This window comes from Pristiophorus japonicus, chromosome 11 (genome assembly GCF_044704955.1).
Source record: "Pristiophorus japonicus isolate sPriJap1 chromosome 11, sPriJap1.hap1, whole genome shotgun sequence".
Taxonomy (NCBI): domain Eukaryota; kingdom Metazoa; phylum Chordata; class Chondrichthyes; family Pristiophoridae; genus Pristiophorus; species Pristiophorus japonicus.
In genome coordinates, this window is record NC_091987.1 from 180,278,547 (window position 1) to 180,295,014 (window position 16,468).

Sequence of the window (16,468 nt, forward strand, 5' to 3'; positions counted from 1 at the left end):
TGTTGCTGGACATGTTGAACATTTGATTGATGTCAATGGTGGAAAAAGTGGGGTGTTGGCGGATGATGCGAGTTATTGCCTGTGATACTTATGATTTCAGACTAATGTTGGTCTAATTTTTTTTACATTGAACATAACCTTGTTGCACATTGTCTCAGATAGCTGGACCGTTACACACTAGTGATTCATAGAAACATAGAAACATAGAAAATAGGTGCACGAGTAGGCCATTCGGCCCTTCTAGCCTGCACCACCATTCAATGAGTTCATGGCTGAACATGCAACTTCAGTACCCCATTCCTGCTTTCTTGCCATACCCCTTGATCCCCCTAGTAGTAAGGACTACATCTAACTCCTTTTTGAATATATTTAGTGAATTGGCCTCAACAACTTTCTGTGGTAGAGAATTCCACAGGTTCACCACTCTCTGGGTGAAGAAGTTTCTCCTCATCTCGGTCCTAAATGGCTTACCCCTTATCCTTAGACTGTGACCCCTGGTTCTGGACTTCCCCAACATTGTGAACATTCTTCCTGCATCTAACCTGTCTAAACCCATCAGAATTTTAAACGTTTCTATAAGGTCCCCTCTCATTCTTCTGAACTCCAGTGAATACAAGCCCAGTTGATTTAGTCTTTCTTGATAGGTCAGTCCCGCCATCCCGGGAATCAGTCTGGTGAACCTTCGCTGCACTCCCTCAATAACAAGAATGTCCTTCCTCAGGTTAGGAGACCAAAACTGTACACAATACTCCAGGTGTGGCCTCACCAAGGCCCTGTACAACTGTAGCAACACCTCCCTGCCCCTGTACTCAAATCCCCTCGCTATGAAGGCCACCATGCCATTTGCTTTCTTAACCGCCTGCTGTACCTGCATGCCAACCTTCAATGACTGATGTACCATGACACCCAGGTCTCGTTGCACCTCCCCTTTTCCTAATCTGTCACCATTCAGCTTGTCTCTCTGTTTTTACCACCAAAGTGGACAACCTCACATTTATCCACATTATACTTCATCTGCCATGCATTTGCTCACTCACCTAACCTATCCAAGTCGCTCTGCAGCCTCATAGCATCCTCCTCGCAGCTCACACTGCCACCTAACTTAACATGAAAGGGTTAAATACAACTTAACATAACGCAGCATAAACGTTTAACTGGCACCAAGCTGATGGGCACCATTGATGTCTGAGCTGCACACACACAGCAGTGTGTCAGTGTTGTCACTCACATCAACGCTCTTTCAGGCAAATCGTTCAAATATCAGCTCCTCACGTAAGAGTCTTGCAGCTATGTAGCCACCACGGGCCTTATCCTGCAGTCTGGAGGGTTGCATAGCCAGCCTGATTGTCTGGCTCTAGGTCAGCATCCAGCCCCTTGTTGTCCTCTTCCTCTTCTGAGGTGGAGCATCAGTGCCTTCTGGCAATTCTTGGTCCCTCCTGATAGCCAGATTGTGCAGCATCGAGCACACGACCACAAATTTAGCTACTTGCTCAGGGTTGTATTGTAGCTCGCCTCCTGAGTGGTCAAGACATCTGAAGCGCTGCTTAAGCACAGTTATTGTTTGGTGGCCCCATTGCATTAAAAGTATAATAACTATTGATCAGAAGCAATGATTTCCTCACTAAAATACACCTGGAGTAAACCCCCAGAGTCTGAAAATATGTCTGTTGAGATATTCACTTCACCTAAGAACTCCAGAGTCAATGCAAACTCCCCCGAAGTTGAGGCAGCCTTTTGAATGAAGCGACCTGCGATTTAAAAAATGCCAGCCATACCACTGGCGTACATTCAGAATAGTTCCACTTTTTCAGGGCGGTTTTTTGGGCGAGCAATATTGTGGGCGATATGTGTGCGAGGTGGTGAAAGTGACGGTGGGCGATCTCCTGGGCGTTAGTTTCGCCAAATGTGCTCTTTACGACAAAAAAAGTGGGCGGGCGGTATTATTGAATCTCGGCGTTAATTCCGTGCGGAAAGTAATGCTGGGCGATATTATGGCCACCGATTTCGTCCATTCTGATGATTCCGCCTAAAAAAAGTGGGCGTGCGGTAATATTTTTTCCCGGTGTTAAATGCCCGTCAGTTTCCATTTTGTGCCAAAACGGGCGATATAGGGGCGTTATACGTAATTTCAGCGGTAAAATGGACGTTAAGTGGGCGTTAAGCTTGCAAAAAAAGTGGAGGTTCTAGCCCTATGTCATTCTATGTAAAACTAAGGAATGTCTCAAACCTCCTAAATGCTAATCATATTTTAATATTTAATTTTGATAATTTAGCGCAAGTAATATAGGCTCCATTTACATAGAATTACACAGAATTTACAGCATAGAAACAGGTCAAAGGTTTACCAAATTAAATATAATAAAATTGAAATTAAATAAAATTAATGCTCATTGATAGAAATCAAATATTTAAACTAACTTACTATATTAGCTTATGCAGCTGAACAATTTTAGAATATTCATGACTGTCTGCAATGAGTGTATCACAGACTAAAACTCACGGACTAGCAATCACAATATCCTTTTGATGGATGTGAACGCTTCACAGCAGAGTTAGGGAGTTAACATGGGAGTAGGGAAGATCCTTCTCTGTACTCCTTTGCAGATTGTATCTTGATTATATCCTTTTTTTCTTATTTAGGAGCTTGGGTCAATGGCCAAACCCCATTGTGAAGGAGTCCATCAAGGTGAGAAGATGAGGTAAGTCAACAAACAGTGATTCGGTGAAAGCAAATCCAGAATTTAAAAGACCACAAATGTTCTAAAAGTCTTAAAAGCCAATTGTAGAGAGAAGGGAAGACAGATAAAGGTAAGGAATTTCATAGCTTTGAAGTCCTGGAAAGGAATGAGCTGAAGTAGGAGATGGTCCCATGAGTATTGATTTCAATGCATTAAGGATGTGGAAAGGAGGAAGAGTGTACAACATGGCATGTTTTGTGTCAGCTTAACTCAGTTTTTGGCACTCACCTCTGAATCAGAAGGTTGTGATTCTAAGCCCCACTTCAGAATTTGGAACACATAATCTAGACTGACTTTTCAGTGCAGTACTGAAGGAGTGTTGCATTGTTGGAGGTGCCATCTTTCAGATGACACTTTAAACCTGTCTGTTTAGGTGGATGTTAAAGATCCCATTATACTATTTCAATACAAGTAGGAAGCTTTCCCAGTGGCCTGGACAACATTCCTCCCTCAACCAACACCACTAAAAACAGATCAACTGGCCATTCATCTCACATGCTGTTTGTGGGACCTCGCTGCGCATAACTGGCTGCTGCATAACAACAGTGACTGCACTTCAAAAGTAATTAATTGTTTCTGAACAGCTTTGGGGTGCACTGAGGATCAGATAAGGTGCTATATAAATTAAAGTTCCTTCTTTATTAGATTATTGCTTTCTTTCTATTTATATGTCAAGCTTATGAGGAAATAGCGAGGAATGTTCTTGGGACTAATGACTAGAGTAATATCAATCAAATAGAAAGAATGCTTGAAGGCTGTAGGTGAGATAGAAGCCACCTGTCAGTTTATTTCTTAAACCCCATTTCATCTGGAACACAGATAAGTTTGACTTGCATCATTTCTTAAATTACAACAGTGACTATACTTCAAAAGTATTTCATTGGCTGTAAACCACTTTGGGAGGTCCTGAGGTTGTGAAAGGTGCTATATAAGTGCAAGTTCCTTATTTCTTCTTTTATATCTTGGAAAATAAAAATCAGTGGAAAAAAAATGGCCCTGACCCATCAAGCTCTTAACATTAAATAACAACTCCCATTTATCTTTAATTGTAGTAAAGAAGAAAATAGTTTTTAAATGCTGGGAGGCTTGCCTTGGATTTCTTTTTGTTACTTGATATAAATGTTAAATATTTAGAAACCTTCTTCAGATACAAAAGGTTTTGTTGTATGTCCACAATCTAAATATTGTTGCAATAAGTAAAATACCAAATTGTCTAATTCCTTATGATGAATTCCTCAACCCCATTCACCGCTGTTTGAATTGTAGTCAAGATAGCTTTCTTTATGCTCCCCTACTACAGAAAATGTCATGTTTTCTTTTGAAAAAATCAACATGGTTATGAGTCGGTGCGTTATTCCATAAAGCCAATATCCATAATTGGAAAAGGTTTCTCTTAATTCTCATTTTGTTTATGCATAACCGCTTGCATTCCTTTTAGAATAATCCCTGCTTTTTCTACTTGGCTTTTCCACAGTTCTATTTCTTCAGCAAGCTAAAAAAAAAATGTGTTTAACCATCTCATCAAGATAACTTATGAGTATGGTCAATTTTAACAGCCCTACAATTTATCCCTGGTAATATAATTAGTCTTTAATCCAAACCTTAAATATTACTCGTTTTTTAAAAATTGAATTGGGAATTTTATTGAGGTTTAAGAAACACATATATAACATAATTTTATACATCAGTATTGAATCTGACACATACCAGGTTTCTGGTGCACTCTCGTCATCATATTCAGTCTTGACAAGTAATGAGAACAGCAACATCTATGCTGTTTTACCTTCTATTAAATCAAAAGTGCCTTCTATCCCTTACTTATTCTGACTAATCTGGTCCCTGTGATTGCTTGGGATCTCAGGAGGAATGCCATATTTAATACAATATATTGCCCTGAGATTGGAGGTGAACAAGAGCTCTTTGCAGTCCCTTTGGCTGTACCCTTACTTTTAGTTATTAAATTATTCTCAAAATGACTATGGGGGAAGAATTTCAAGGAATAGTTTAGTTGAACTGCAGAAGAACAGTGGAGAAGGTAGATTAGGATATTATTATGATCTACCAAACAAGAGCTTTGGAATATTGGTTAAACCCTACAGAACGACCTAAACCTGGTTGGGTTAGGATTAAGAAAGCCCTTCACACCCAATGAATTGCTTTTGAAATGCAATCACTGTGGTAATGCAGGTATATACAGCAGCCAATTTATGTATTCCAACTTATAAATAGCAATGAGGCGAATGCTGGGCTCATTTGTTTTTGGTGATGTTGGTTAAGGGAAGAATGGAAGCCAGATCACCGGGACAACTCCCTGCTCTGGCCATGGGATCTTTTACTTTCACTTGGAGGCAGAAAGGACCGCAGTTTAACATAAGAACGTAAGAACATAAGAAATAGGAACAGGAATAGGCCATACAACCTCTCGAGCCTGCTCCGCCATTCAATATCATGGCTGATCTGATCATCCTCGCCCGATCTCCATAACCCCCTATCCCCTTGTCGTTTAAGAAACTGTCTATTTCTGTCTTAAATTTATCCAATGTCCCAGCTTTCACAGCTCTCTGAGGCAGTGAATGCCACAGATTTACAACCTTCTGAGAGAAGAAATTTCTCCTTATCTCTGTTTTAAATAGGCGGCCCCTTATTCTAAGATCATGATGTCTCGTTCTAGATTCCCCCATCAGTGGAAACAGCCTCTCTGCATCCACCTTGTCAAGTCCCCTCATAATCTTATATGTTTCGATAAGATCACCTCTCATTCTTCTGAATTCCAATGAGTAGAGGCCCAACCTACTTAACCTTTCCTCATAAGTCAACCCCCTCATCCCTGGAATCAACCTAGTGAACTGCCTCCAAAGCAAGTATATCCTTTCGTAAAATTAGATTGGAAAAAAGAGCTCTTGAACCTTTTGCATACACACTGTATAATCTAAATTAAGGATACGGCATAAAGGTTCATAATTTTTCTAATTATCCTGTTTCCTATTGTCTGGCTAATTTTTAATCTAATTTTCCAGCTCTATGAGTTTATCACCACTGAAACATAGCTCACTTTATTCATCAGTTCTTCCATTTCCTCCATTTCCTCTCTTCCGAAGATTAATCAACACCACTCCTCCTCTGCATGATCATTGTTGGGAGTGCTCTGTCATTGGCTAGTAGAAAGTAAAATGTAACTAAGGTCTCTCTACTTGTTTGAAAATTTCTATTGACCCAGCATGCACAGCCTTTTGGGGGAGCAAGATCCACTTTTCACTACCCTTTGCGTGAAAAATGATTCCTGATTTCTCTCCTAAATGGTCTAAATGGCCTAAACTGCAAGATTGTGCCCCCTTGTTCTGGATTTTCCCCATCAGAAGAAATAGTTTCTCTGCATCTACTCTATCAAACACCTTTATACTACACCCCATAACTTTGACAACAAAACCTTCGGGGTGCCAAATTTCCCTTTGGTAGCCTGTTGTCCGACTCAATATTTTGAGATGGATAAAGTTACATGATTTAGAACCTCTTGGGTCTGCATGTTCTCGTAGAAATTTGACCTGGCTGGTAGTTGTTTATGGTATTTGCTAGCAGTTGCTCAGTGCCTAGCCAGAAATTGCTTGACATATGGAAATTTAATGGGGGGATACTGAGAATGAAAGGGATTAGCACAATAACTTGATTCTGGCACTCTCATCAAGCAAGAAAAAATGAACAGCTGAAACAGTTGGTGGGTTTAATCATGTTTCAATAAAAGTATAATGAGCTGCAGTTATGATATTTTATTTCCCCTGTCAGGGATAGCTGGGTCGCCCAGTGCAACTTTACTCCATTCCTCGACTTACTTACCACTTGGGGACTGCTGCTGATGGTCTTGCCCTTTATACACGCCCAGTTTATGAATATTAATGACTCAGGACAGAAGCACTACGGCGACGGCTGAGTGACAGTGCTGGCTGTCCAATCACAGCTTGGACGTCAGGAGGCGGGACAAAGCGCGCGGCCGCAGCGTGAGAGTTGGGGGTGGGTGGGGCGAAATGACACAATTGCACCATCCCCTCATCGAGCGTGAGAGAGGAGAGGGGGGCGTGGCCCACCGGCAGCCACGTCCAATCAGCGGGCGGCGCGCTCGCTTCCCGCGCGTGACGCGGGGGCGGGGCCTGGAGGAGGAGGCGGCGGCCAATCGTAGCCGAGGGGGCGGGCCGCAGGGGGCGAGGCCGGGGCGCGCTGACGTCATGGGGATGTATCGATGTGAGCGCGTGGCGGCGCGGCGGTGGTGTCAGTCTGATGAAGATTGGCATGAAGGTAAGCTGTCATTCACAGGGAGACAGAGTAACCGCGGTGCAACAGTGTATCACGGGGCAATACAGTGTAACCAGCGGCGCACACGGATACACTGCACACAGGGGCTGCAGTTACAGCGCCAGACACTTCGCTCTAGTCACTCATTGTCCCAGCCGGAAGAAAAGGCACACATTTAAATCGCTGTGTGTTTTTGTGCTTCTCCCCTCTCTGTGTCTTTCCATCTCTTTCCCTCCACCTCTTTCTCTTTCCACCTCTTTCTCCCCTCTCGTTTTCTCCACCTCTTTCTCCCTCCCCCCTCTCTCTGTCTTTCCACCTCTTTCACTCCCACATCTTCCCTCTTTTTCCACCTCTTTCTCACCCCCCCTCCCCTCTCTGTCTTTCCACCTCCTTTCTCTCCACCACTTTCTCCTCTCTCGCTCTCTCTCTGTCTTTCCACCTCTTTTTTTCTCTCCACCTCTTTCCTCCTCTCCAGTTTTACAGCTGATTGGGAGGGAAGTAGCTGCATTGTTAAGCGATGAGCGGGGGAACCTTTCTGTGTGTGTGTGCGTGTGCGTGAGTGTGTCTGCTAATGGAATCTCCTAGCTTTTCACAATGCTGTCTGATTGTACGGTACTTCAAGCTCAACTTCTAAACATTTTCTACTTTTTTAAACCGGGGAACTAATGGATGATGCATTTTCAGAAGGAATGTTATGATTGCATTTTGTAAAGTTGTCCAATTTTTTTCGTAATCTATTTTTTACACATACTCTCTCTTCCCTCCACCCCCCCCCCCCCCCGCGTCGTATTTGTTATTAAATTACCACTTTCTGGCTGTAAAAAGGGAGGAGATTCCTATCCGCACTATTGGAAGAATCTTTCCAATTTCGCTTTCTCTCTCTTTCTCCCCCCTCCTCCTCTTTCTCTGCTTGATATAACTGTTGACCTGATGTACTTTTCTTTGGCTTTTTCCTGTATCAAGAGCTGATATTGATTAATAAGGGCATTTCCTCGGTTACATTTCATTTAATTTGTTTTTGTCAGTGCTAACTAAGTTTTTGTTTTTTTTGCAAAATATTTTTTCTTTTTAAATATAATAAGAGGGCACTGGATACTTTCGAATAGAGTTTGAGGCTCTGATATCTTTGGAGTGTGCTTGCAATCTTCAGGTTTTGTATTCCTGGATTTCAAATGTTGTCTTCTGTATTTTTTGTGTTATGATGGATCAGGGAGGACATTTAGAGGATGTAATTTTCAGGGATGTTGTTTTGTTCGTGTTTCCGTCCTTTAATGTATCACCAGAAATGCTGCAAATTAATATTTGCTCCATTATAGTTACTATGGAAATCGAGGGAAAGGAAATGGAATATGTTGCTTATCAGATCTTGCATTATGAATTTCAGAAATGGCTTGTTTTGGCTTGTATATTCTCTTTAAATCTATCTTTTAGATCTGCCTCGTGAAATGCGATTAAAACATAATTAAAAGGAAATAAATCGATTTCAGTCTCCTCCTCGCAGTCCCTGTGTATAAACCTCTCGCCGTGTAGTTTCCAAAATCTGCTGGCCTCTGTAGCATTCGGCACCTTTTTTGGGGGGGAAAAAGCGAGGAGCTTTTTGCAACCAAGCGTGGACTTTCATTTGCTAGAACGAGCCCCAGTTATTGACATAAAGGGAAGATATTATTAAGAATTTGTTTAGCAGTGTCAGTGTATATAGCATGCCTCCTTTCGCGGGCGTGCATCAGGTTTGAGCCTTCGATCAGAAGGGCTATGGAGCTCACTGGACAGCTGTGGATGTGTTCGCCACAGGCCAGGCCCACCAAACGCAGAACTAATTTGCTAAGAATTTCTATGCTGCTATCAGGGTTATGCTGGGATTGCAATGACTCCCATTAACAGGAACGGCGCAGTGGAATTCTGTGCAGGAAGCAGGTATGCAGTTGGAGAAACGGAGCTTTTTATTTACATATTAAAAATAATCTACACTTTTTCCCGATTGTCGTTTTTATTCTCCCTCCCATGAGGGAGATATATTACAAAATCCTGTCTGCGTGTTTGGGTATGAATGTGATGCCTACCAAGTTTGAAATGGGTGTAGCTCAGGGCTTCAGTCAGTGTTGGTGGGCATGTTTGTGCACCCAAAGTGGTATCATTCCAGCATTGTTTCCCGTCTGTCACTCTGATCCTGGCTCTCCCTATGGTTCCGAATCTTTTTTTACACGCAGGAAAGGAGAACGTGAAAGTTATGGCCAGGAAAGAATATTTATTTTTAAAAAGTTGTTAGAGGCTGGCTCACTGCGCGTGTTTGAAGATAAAACGTGTTTTTCTTTTGCAGTACTACTTTTTGTAGGGGAATTTAACAAAATATAAATGTGGCATTTATGTTCACTTGCTTAGATTTGAGCTTTTACTTAATTTTGGTTTCTGAAATTAAACTGAAGTAAACATTGGATATATAGTCTGGCACTTTGTGGAATTGCAAATCATTCTTTGTTCATGGGAGATTTTGTGTCTGTTGAATGTTTCTAGGTGATCTCTTGTGTAGAAATGATCACTTTCTACAACCAAACCCACACGTCTGGCGGGGAAGGAAAGGCAGGCTGTAGGATACTATAGGTGCTCCAAATCTCAGGGATTCTTTGCAGTTTCATTTTCTGTTTTCCCTCAGGGTGATGTGATATGTTTGCAGAAATCTGGAGGTGAAATTACCAGCTGGGTTACTGAAATATTTCGAAGTTAGGGATTGGAGGAAGTTGCACAATTTGAGTATGTATGTTGCTGTGTATTGTTAACCTCTGCTGCTGTTGAGTCTGAGCTGAATACCACTTCAATAATATAATGAAAATTAGACATGCTTCTGTGATATGGAAAGCACTAGCCTTTCCTACTGGGGAAACATTACTTTTTTTAAGCAATAAATTCAATGTGAAGAATTAGCTGCTTCAAAGAGTGGATTTTTGGGGGTTTTAAACAGCAGTTGTGCAGAGGGCATGGGAATCGCATCCTGGAGTGAGGTGAGAATGATACTATAAAAGGGAACTGAATTAACCCACACAGTTGGAATGAGGTGATGGCAGAAGCATTGTCTGCCAATGACCATCGTTGGTGATCCCATGGAGCTCGTTTGCGCCATTAACTTTAGTACCCCCTTCCTGTCACTTTCTAGATGTGGTATCTTGGCACTGCCTTTTTTTTGAAGTGCTTTTTTTTAAAAAAGAATGTTGAAGGTAATTTTTAGAAAATCTTTAAAAGTAGCAAAGGTGAATAGCATAGATGTACTTATCTAGTTTCTCCTTAAATGCATGAGGGAGAAAGGAATAGAATGATGTGTTGATGGGGTGAGATGAAGTAAGGTCGGAGAAGGCTCAGGTGGCCTGTATATGCTGTACATTCTATGTAAAGCACATGAAATGGTGTCATGTAGAAGTAGTATTGCTTCCACATTACATCATCTAATTTGTTTTAAAGATACTGTTTTAAAAAAAAAAAAAATAGTTTGACGTTCAGTGTAAATATATATATATAAAATCTGCAGGGTATAGTTGCAATCACACTCTAAAAATTTGTATCTCACTTCCTGACTGATATATTACATTGTATTGGATACCCACCCATATTTGTCCTATTGACTTTGTGCATAGTTCAGTCTGAAACAAATGAAAATTGTATTCATTTTTTAACTGACTGATGGTGACACTCGCTTTGAACTTGCATTAATAGTTGAGGATATTTAGTGATTAGTTCCAACAGAGCTGAAGACTGAGTCCTGACGAAGAATGTTAAGCCAAGAGATTTACAGGATCTTTTGGGAAATTTCCGATTTCTGCCTTTCTGAAGGAGAAACTTTCAATTGTACAATGCAGTGACTGGGCAATGTCGCTGTCGATTTCATTCCTCGCTTGTTTGTGAACGGCAGTGGCGTCATCCTGTGTAGGGTTGAAAACCTGCCCAGATTGAATTGCTCCTTGCTTTCAATGCGAACTGGATGAATATGGTACTGCAGAGAGCAGTTTGTGCTTCTCTAAAGGTTAAGGGGCGGGGGGGGGGGGGGGGTGGGGGGGTTCTATTTAATGCCAGCTCTCCAACAAAGTGCTGGTTGATCTTTATTTGTCATTCTGTCTTTTACCTTTTTCCAGTCTGCTTTCCAAAGCAACCTTTAAAATGCCCCTCTTTCCTTCCGTGCTGCACTGCACAATTCATCTGTTTTATTATTAAATGATTTAGTTTATTCTACATTAGAAACACTTCGAATCTCTAATTGTTTGTGCTGCTATGGGATCTGTGTAATTTTTAAGATTAGTAGGAATTGTATAAACAGCAAAGTTCCATTTTAAAAGTCTTACTCTATTTAATACTTTGTACTCAAATGATACCTTCAGGACATAGCATTTATTTTGAACTAATACTTGTCGACACATAACTTAATGTGTTTTTAATGGTTAGTTTAAGATGATCAGATGGAGTGTTGCTGATTGTCCTGTCTGAATCTGACAGTAGTTTGCTGATTGGAGCAAGTGTGGGTCTGATAATTCACAGATTGAATGTTGATTTCATTATTCTTTAGTAAGAGAGGTTCTCCGTTGTCTGTTTCTGACGTTATTTCATTTGCTTTATTAACCCAAAGGCTGCCAGCGAGTCCAGGGATATTCTGGTTTCCTTAGATCACAGGAGGATGCCATTCAGCCCCTTGAGCCTGCTTCACCACTCAATTAGGTCATGGCTGATCTGTACCTCAACCCTATTTACCTGCCTTTGCTCCATATCCCTTGATACCCTTACCTAACACACACACAAATCAATTGATCTGTCCTGACAGCTCCAATGGTGCCCCAGCATCCACAATCTTTTGGGGCGTTCCAGATTTACACTACCCTTTGTTTTCTGATTTCATTCCCGAATGGCCTTGTTCTAATTTGAAGATTATGCCCCCTTGTTCTGGTTTCCCCTGGCCTTGGGCTAACCATTTTAATTTAAGGTTCCACCTGTGCCGCTGGATGCTAAAGTAAACTTGATGAAGCTAATTGAGTTGACTAGTTTTTGTTTTGCTTTGTGAACCACATACTATAAAATAAATACATTTAAAATGAAAAAGATTTACATATCTGTTGTCCCATTTTCCATTTTTTTCTTCCTTTTATTGCCTAATCTAATTCTATCCTTGTGTCTAGATAACCTCTCTGTATAACCCAGGCTTTGCAAATTCTGTGGCACTTTTAGCTTTCTACAGATACTGGCCTGAATCAGAATGTCTGGCAAGAGAAGGTAGAATCTGCAGGAGATCGGTCCAATTTCTGTATCACATTACTAAGTGGTCTGCTTATGTTTTAAGAAAAGTATATCTGCAGCAATTTTTAGATTTTAAGTTTTCAGAGACAGGCACTTGAACCATTACGTTATGGTGCTGAAAAAGAAAGACTTGCATTTATATAGAGCCTTTCACGACCACCGGATGTCTCAAAGCGCTTTACAGCCAATGAAGTACTGTTTGGAGTATGGTCATTGTTGTAATGTAGGAAACACGGCAACCAATTTGTGCACTGCAAGCTCCCACGAACAAATATGATAATCACCAAGTAATCTGTGTTAATTATGTTGATTGAGGGCTAAATATTGGCCAGGACACCAGGGATAACGCCCCTGCTCTTCTTCAAAATAGTGCCATGGGATCTTTCACCAGAAAGCAGACGGGGCCTTGGTTTAACATCTCACCTGAAAGACAGCATCTCTGACAGTACAACATACCCTCAGCACTGCACTGGAGTGTCAACCTAGATTTATGTGCTCATGTACCTGGACTTGAACACACAACCTTTCTGATTCATGATGATGAAGAGGGGCATCATTGAGATTTGAAATAGCAAAGCAGGACCGAGCTGTCTGGAAGTGGTACCTTGCGTAGCCAAAAACTAGTCTGCAGCCAACAACTACCCATCCACAGCAGCCAGGCATAATTAGCAGCAGGGAAAGGGGCAGAGGGTTGAGGTTCTCTGGTTTATGGGACTGAGACCAGTGGTAGCATCCTTGGAAGTGACAGGGAAGTCGGTAGGAGTTGAGATGCAAGAATTTCTGAAGTAGGATTGCGATTCTGGGGCAACTCGCAGAATGCTCGGAACTCTGCTTGTAATTTGTCACCAGTTCAAATTACTTTACCTATTTACTCCTGGCTCACAGCTCTCATTGTCCATTTTGAAAGTGGACACAACTTTGGACCTTGGTTGCAGTCTGCTGCAGTGACTGATGGTTCAGCCTTTGACAACCCAAGACTGACACAGATGCATAGTAGGTGAAGCCAAGTTAGTCTTTGACTCCATTTTTCAGTATCAGATAAAACCCTGATACCACTGTACCTGAGATATCCTCGACATCAGCACTGCAATTGCATTTAGTATTCTGCTTCACACCATTACTAAATCTGTACAGTATGAATGCACTGTTACTGTGTATCTAATCTATTCTACAACTTACCTTGATTGGATGGGCGGAGTGCACTCCAAATATAAGGTGTGCAATTTATCTGGACACACATACAGTTCTAAGCACTTCAAGGTCAGTTAAGAGTAGATTAGATACAGAATAATAGTACAAATTTAGTGCTTGTCTGCCCTCTTGGGTTGACAGATTTCATGACACTATTTGAAGAAGAGCAGGGAATGGTGCCCTAACCGAAATATATTCCTCGACCATCAGTAAAACAAATTATCTAGTCATTATCTCATTGCTGTTTGTGGAACATTGCTGTTTGTGGAACATTGCTGTGCGCAAATTGGCTTCCATATTTCCTACATCATTATCATCATCACAGGCGGCCCCTTGAACGAGGATGACTTGTTTCCACATGAGGTCACAGATGTTTCAATGAAGGATCTAATGTCCAGTCCTGAACTTCAATTGAGGGTGTGGAAGATGTCTGTGCGTGGATATTTTTTAACGTGTGGTGACCGTTGCACACCAGCTACCACATGGGCTTGACAGAGCTAGGCCTTTATCCAGTGGCAAGAGTTGAACCAGGACAACTGGAGACCTGCTCTGCTGCACGGACCTAGTGCACGCACACATCACAATGTGGGCTGGCCCGTGCTGCCCTTGGCTCTTCTGGGCCCCGTACCCTCATTCGCCGCACCTTCGCCCACGATGTTCCAGGGCCCGGTGCTCCAGTTCTATTTATAGCCCCGACCTGCGGTGGTGTTCTCTCACAGGTCGGGATGGCCCATGATGTTCCAGGGCTCGGCAATTAATTAGAAAAGGGGAGGGGGTGCTGGTCAGACCACTGCCTTTAATTAACACTGGGTGGGAATGGGGGTGGTCTGACCAGCGTTTTAACCAACCATGGCAAGTCTGTCATTCCTCGCCTGGGAAATTCGGGATTCAAATTGCACGTTTCAAGAGATAAGAGTTTACAAAGCCAGTGTTAAATGAAACGGAGAAGGGCGTTTTAAAAAAAAAAAAAGTACAAATGAATGCAGCGTTTGGAAACGTAATCTGGGTGCTCAACGTTACATTGCCCCCCGCCCCCTGCCCTTCTCTGGGGCAGACATTAGTTTATCCAGAAACCGTCGCGGGCCGTCATGTGCGCACACATACACGCGATTAGACAGAGGAGGAGGAGGAGGAGGAGGAAGGAGGGAAGGGGGGGGGAGGAGGAGGAAAGAGGGAAGGGGGGAGGAGGAGGGGGGAAGGGGGAAGGGGGGGAGGAGGGGGGGGGGCGGGAGTTGGTTGCTGGTGACTCATAACTCAAATTACATTTTTATTAGATGGGATTTTTTACTTGAGTTTTGAAGATCACATTCTGCAATTCCTGTCAGGCCTAAAATCAGTGGCCTTGATGACATCATAGCAACTTACAGTAAACATGATGTTCCTTTAGCAACATAAGAACATAAGAAATAGGAGCAGGAGTCGGCCATGCGGCCCCTCGAGCCTGCTCCGCCATTTAATACAATCATGGCTGATCCGATCATGGACTCTGGTCCACTTCCCTGCCCGCTCCCTATAACCCCTTATTCCCTTTATCGTTTAAGAAACTGTCTCTTTCTGTCTTAAATTTATTCAATGTCCTGGCTTCTACAGCTCTCTGAGGCAGTGAATTCCACAGATTTACAACCCTCAGAGGAAATTCCTCCTCATCTCCATTTTAAATGGGCGGTCCCTTATTCTAAGATCATGCCCTCTAGTTCTAGTCTCCCCTATCAGTGGAAACATCCTCTCTGCATCCACCTTGTCAAGTCCCCTCATATTTCCTACATTTACAACAGTGACTACACCTCAGACATTTTTCATTGGCTGTAAAGTGCTTTGAGAATCCTGAGTTCGTGAAGGATGCTGTACAAATGCAAGTTCTTTCTTTTAAATGTGTGTGTGTATCGGGTATAATGGCCTTAAGTATATCTGGAGTGAGTGCTATTGTTGAATGCTGCCTCCTTCCACGAGTTGCGCTGCATCTTGTTCTGCTATTGGGTTGGTATCTGACTCCAAATTCAGGCTATCATTGCATTATTACTGCAGTATTAGTACTGCTTCACACTGATACTACACTTAGTCTGAATTTACTCTTCATCTTCTTCTAGTCTATCACAGCAGCGTGCTTGGAGCAGCCAGGCTCAAGAGGCTGGTGCTTCTCTGTTCTTCTCCCAAATGCTTCATGCCTCTGATCCTGTATAAATAAGGGAGGAAAAACTGTTATCAGTTTTCTGTTTGTTTTTACATTTTCTATCAACATATAGAGACTGACTAGAGTGTAACTGGAATCCATGCTGTCAGTGGTTGTTAGAGGAACATCATGTTTAATGTATGTTGCTATAATCTGTCATCAAGGCCACTGATTTTAGATCCTCACAGGAATTGCAGAATGTGATTCCCAAAACTCGGGTAAAAATCCCACCTAATAAAACTGTAATTTGAGTTATGAGTCACCAGTAACCAATGAACCTAATTGTAAATGAACAGATTTGTGGAACATGATCCACAAAACACCAGAAAATGTCCTGCATTTCCCTGTAATCAAAAATGGAAAATTGACTGATTCAGTGTTTCTAGCGATAAGCTAATCTTGGGGTTCAGAGGACTGTTCTGAAGTGCTGAAGCTTTGTTAGGATGTCCACCGTGAGATTACTGACTTGCACATAGTCCCAGGTTTTTGTCCGACTTGATTAATGTAAGTTTGAGAGGCCAAGTTACGGATTTCTGAAAGTGTTCACCCTTCACTTCCAGCCGACCGGTTGTGAGATTAATTACAGCCATTTGGGACATTAAGTGGGGCGCCTTATGACATCGCGAAGTGGTGTTCAGCTTCTAGTAGTTACTATCAGTCACACAATGTGATGGCTTTCTCAGTTCAGAGGCTTCCCTTAGAGGTAAGAAAATGGTGATTTCTGCTGGGTTTTTTTTAATGTTAAATGCTTTTCCAGCTCTTGAAGTTGGTGACTCACTGGCGCAGTGCTGAGTGTCAGCCATCCTTCACCTACCTT

General features: G+C 42.1%; 1 protein-coding gene across 3 annotated transcripts in view; it reads left to right on the forward strand.

The window, feature by feature from the left end:
* The first annotated feature begins 2,681 nt into the window (after positions 1–2,681).
* The window catches only part of pknox2 (pbx/knotted 1 homeobox 2), a 479,643-nt gene continuing 465,856 nt past the window's right edge, over positions 2,682–16,468 (forward strand). Inside the window, exon 1 of one of the 3 annotated variants that reach the window (XM_070894335.1) lies at positions 2,682–2,699. The gene's annotated coding sequence lies outside the window, so the exon portion shown is untranslated. Of the gene's footprint in view, positions 2,700–6,984; positions 7,026–16,468 lie in introns of those variants that run through there. The other 2 variants (XM_070894337.1, XM_070894339.1) reach the window with 2 other exon arrangements.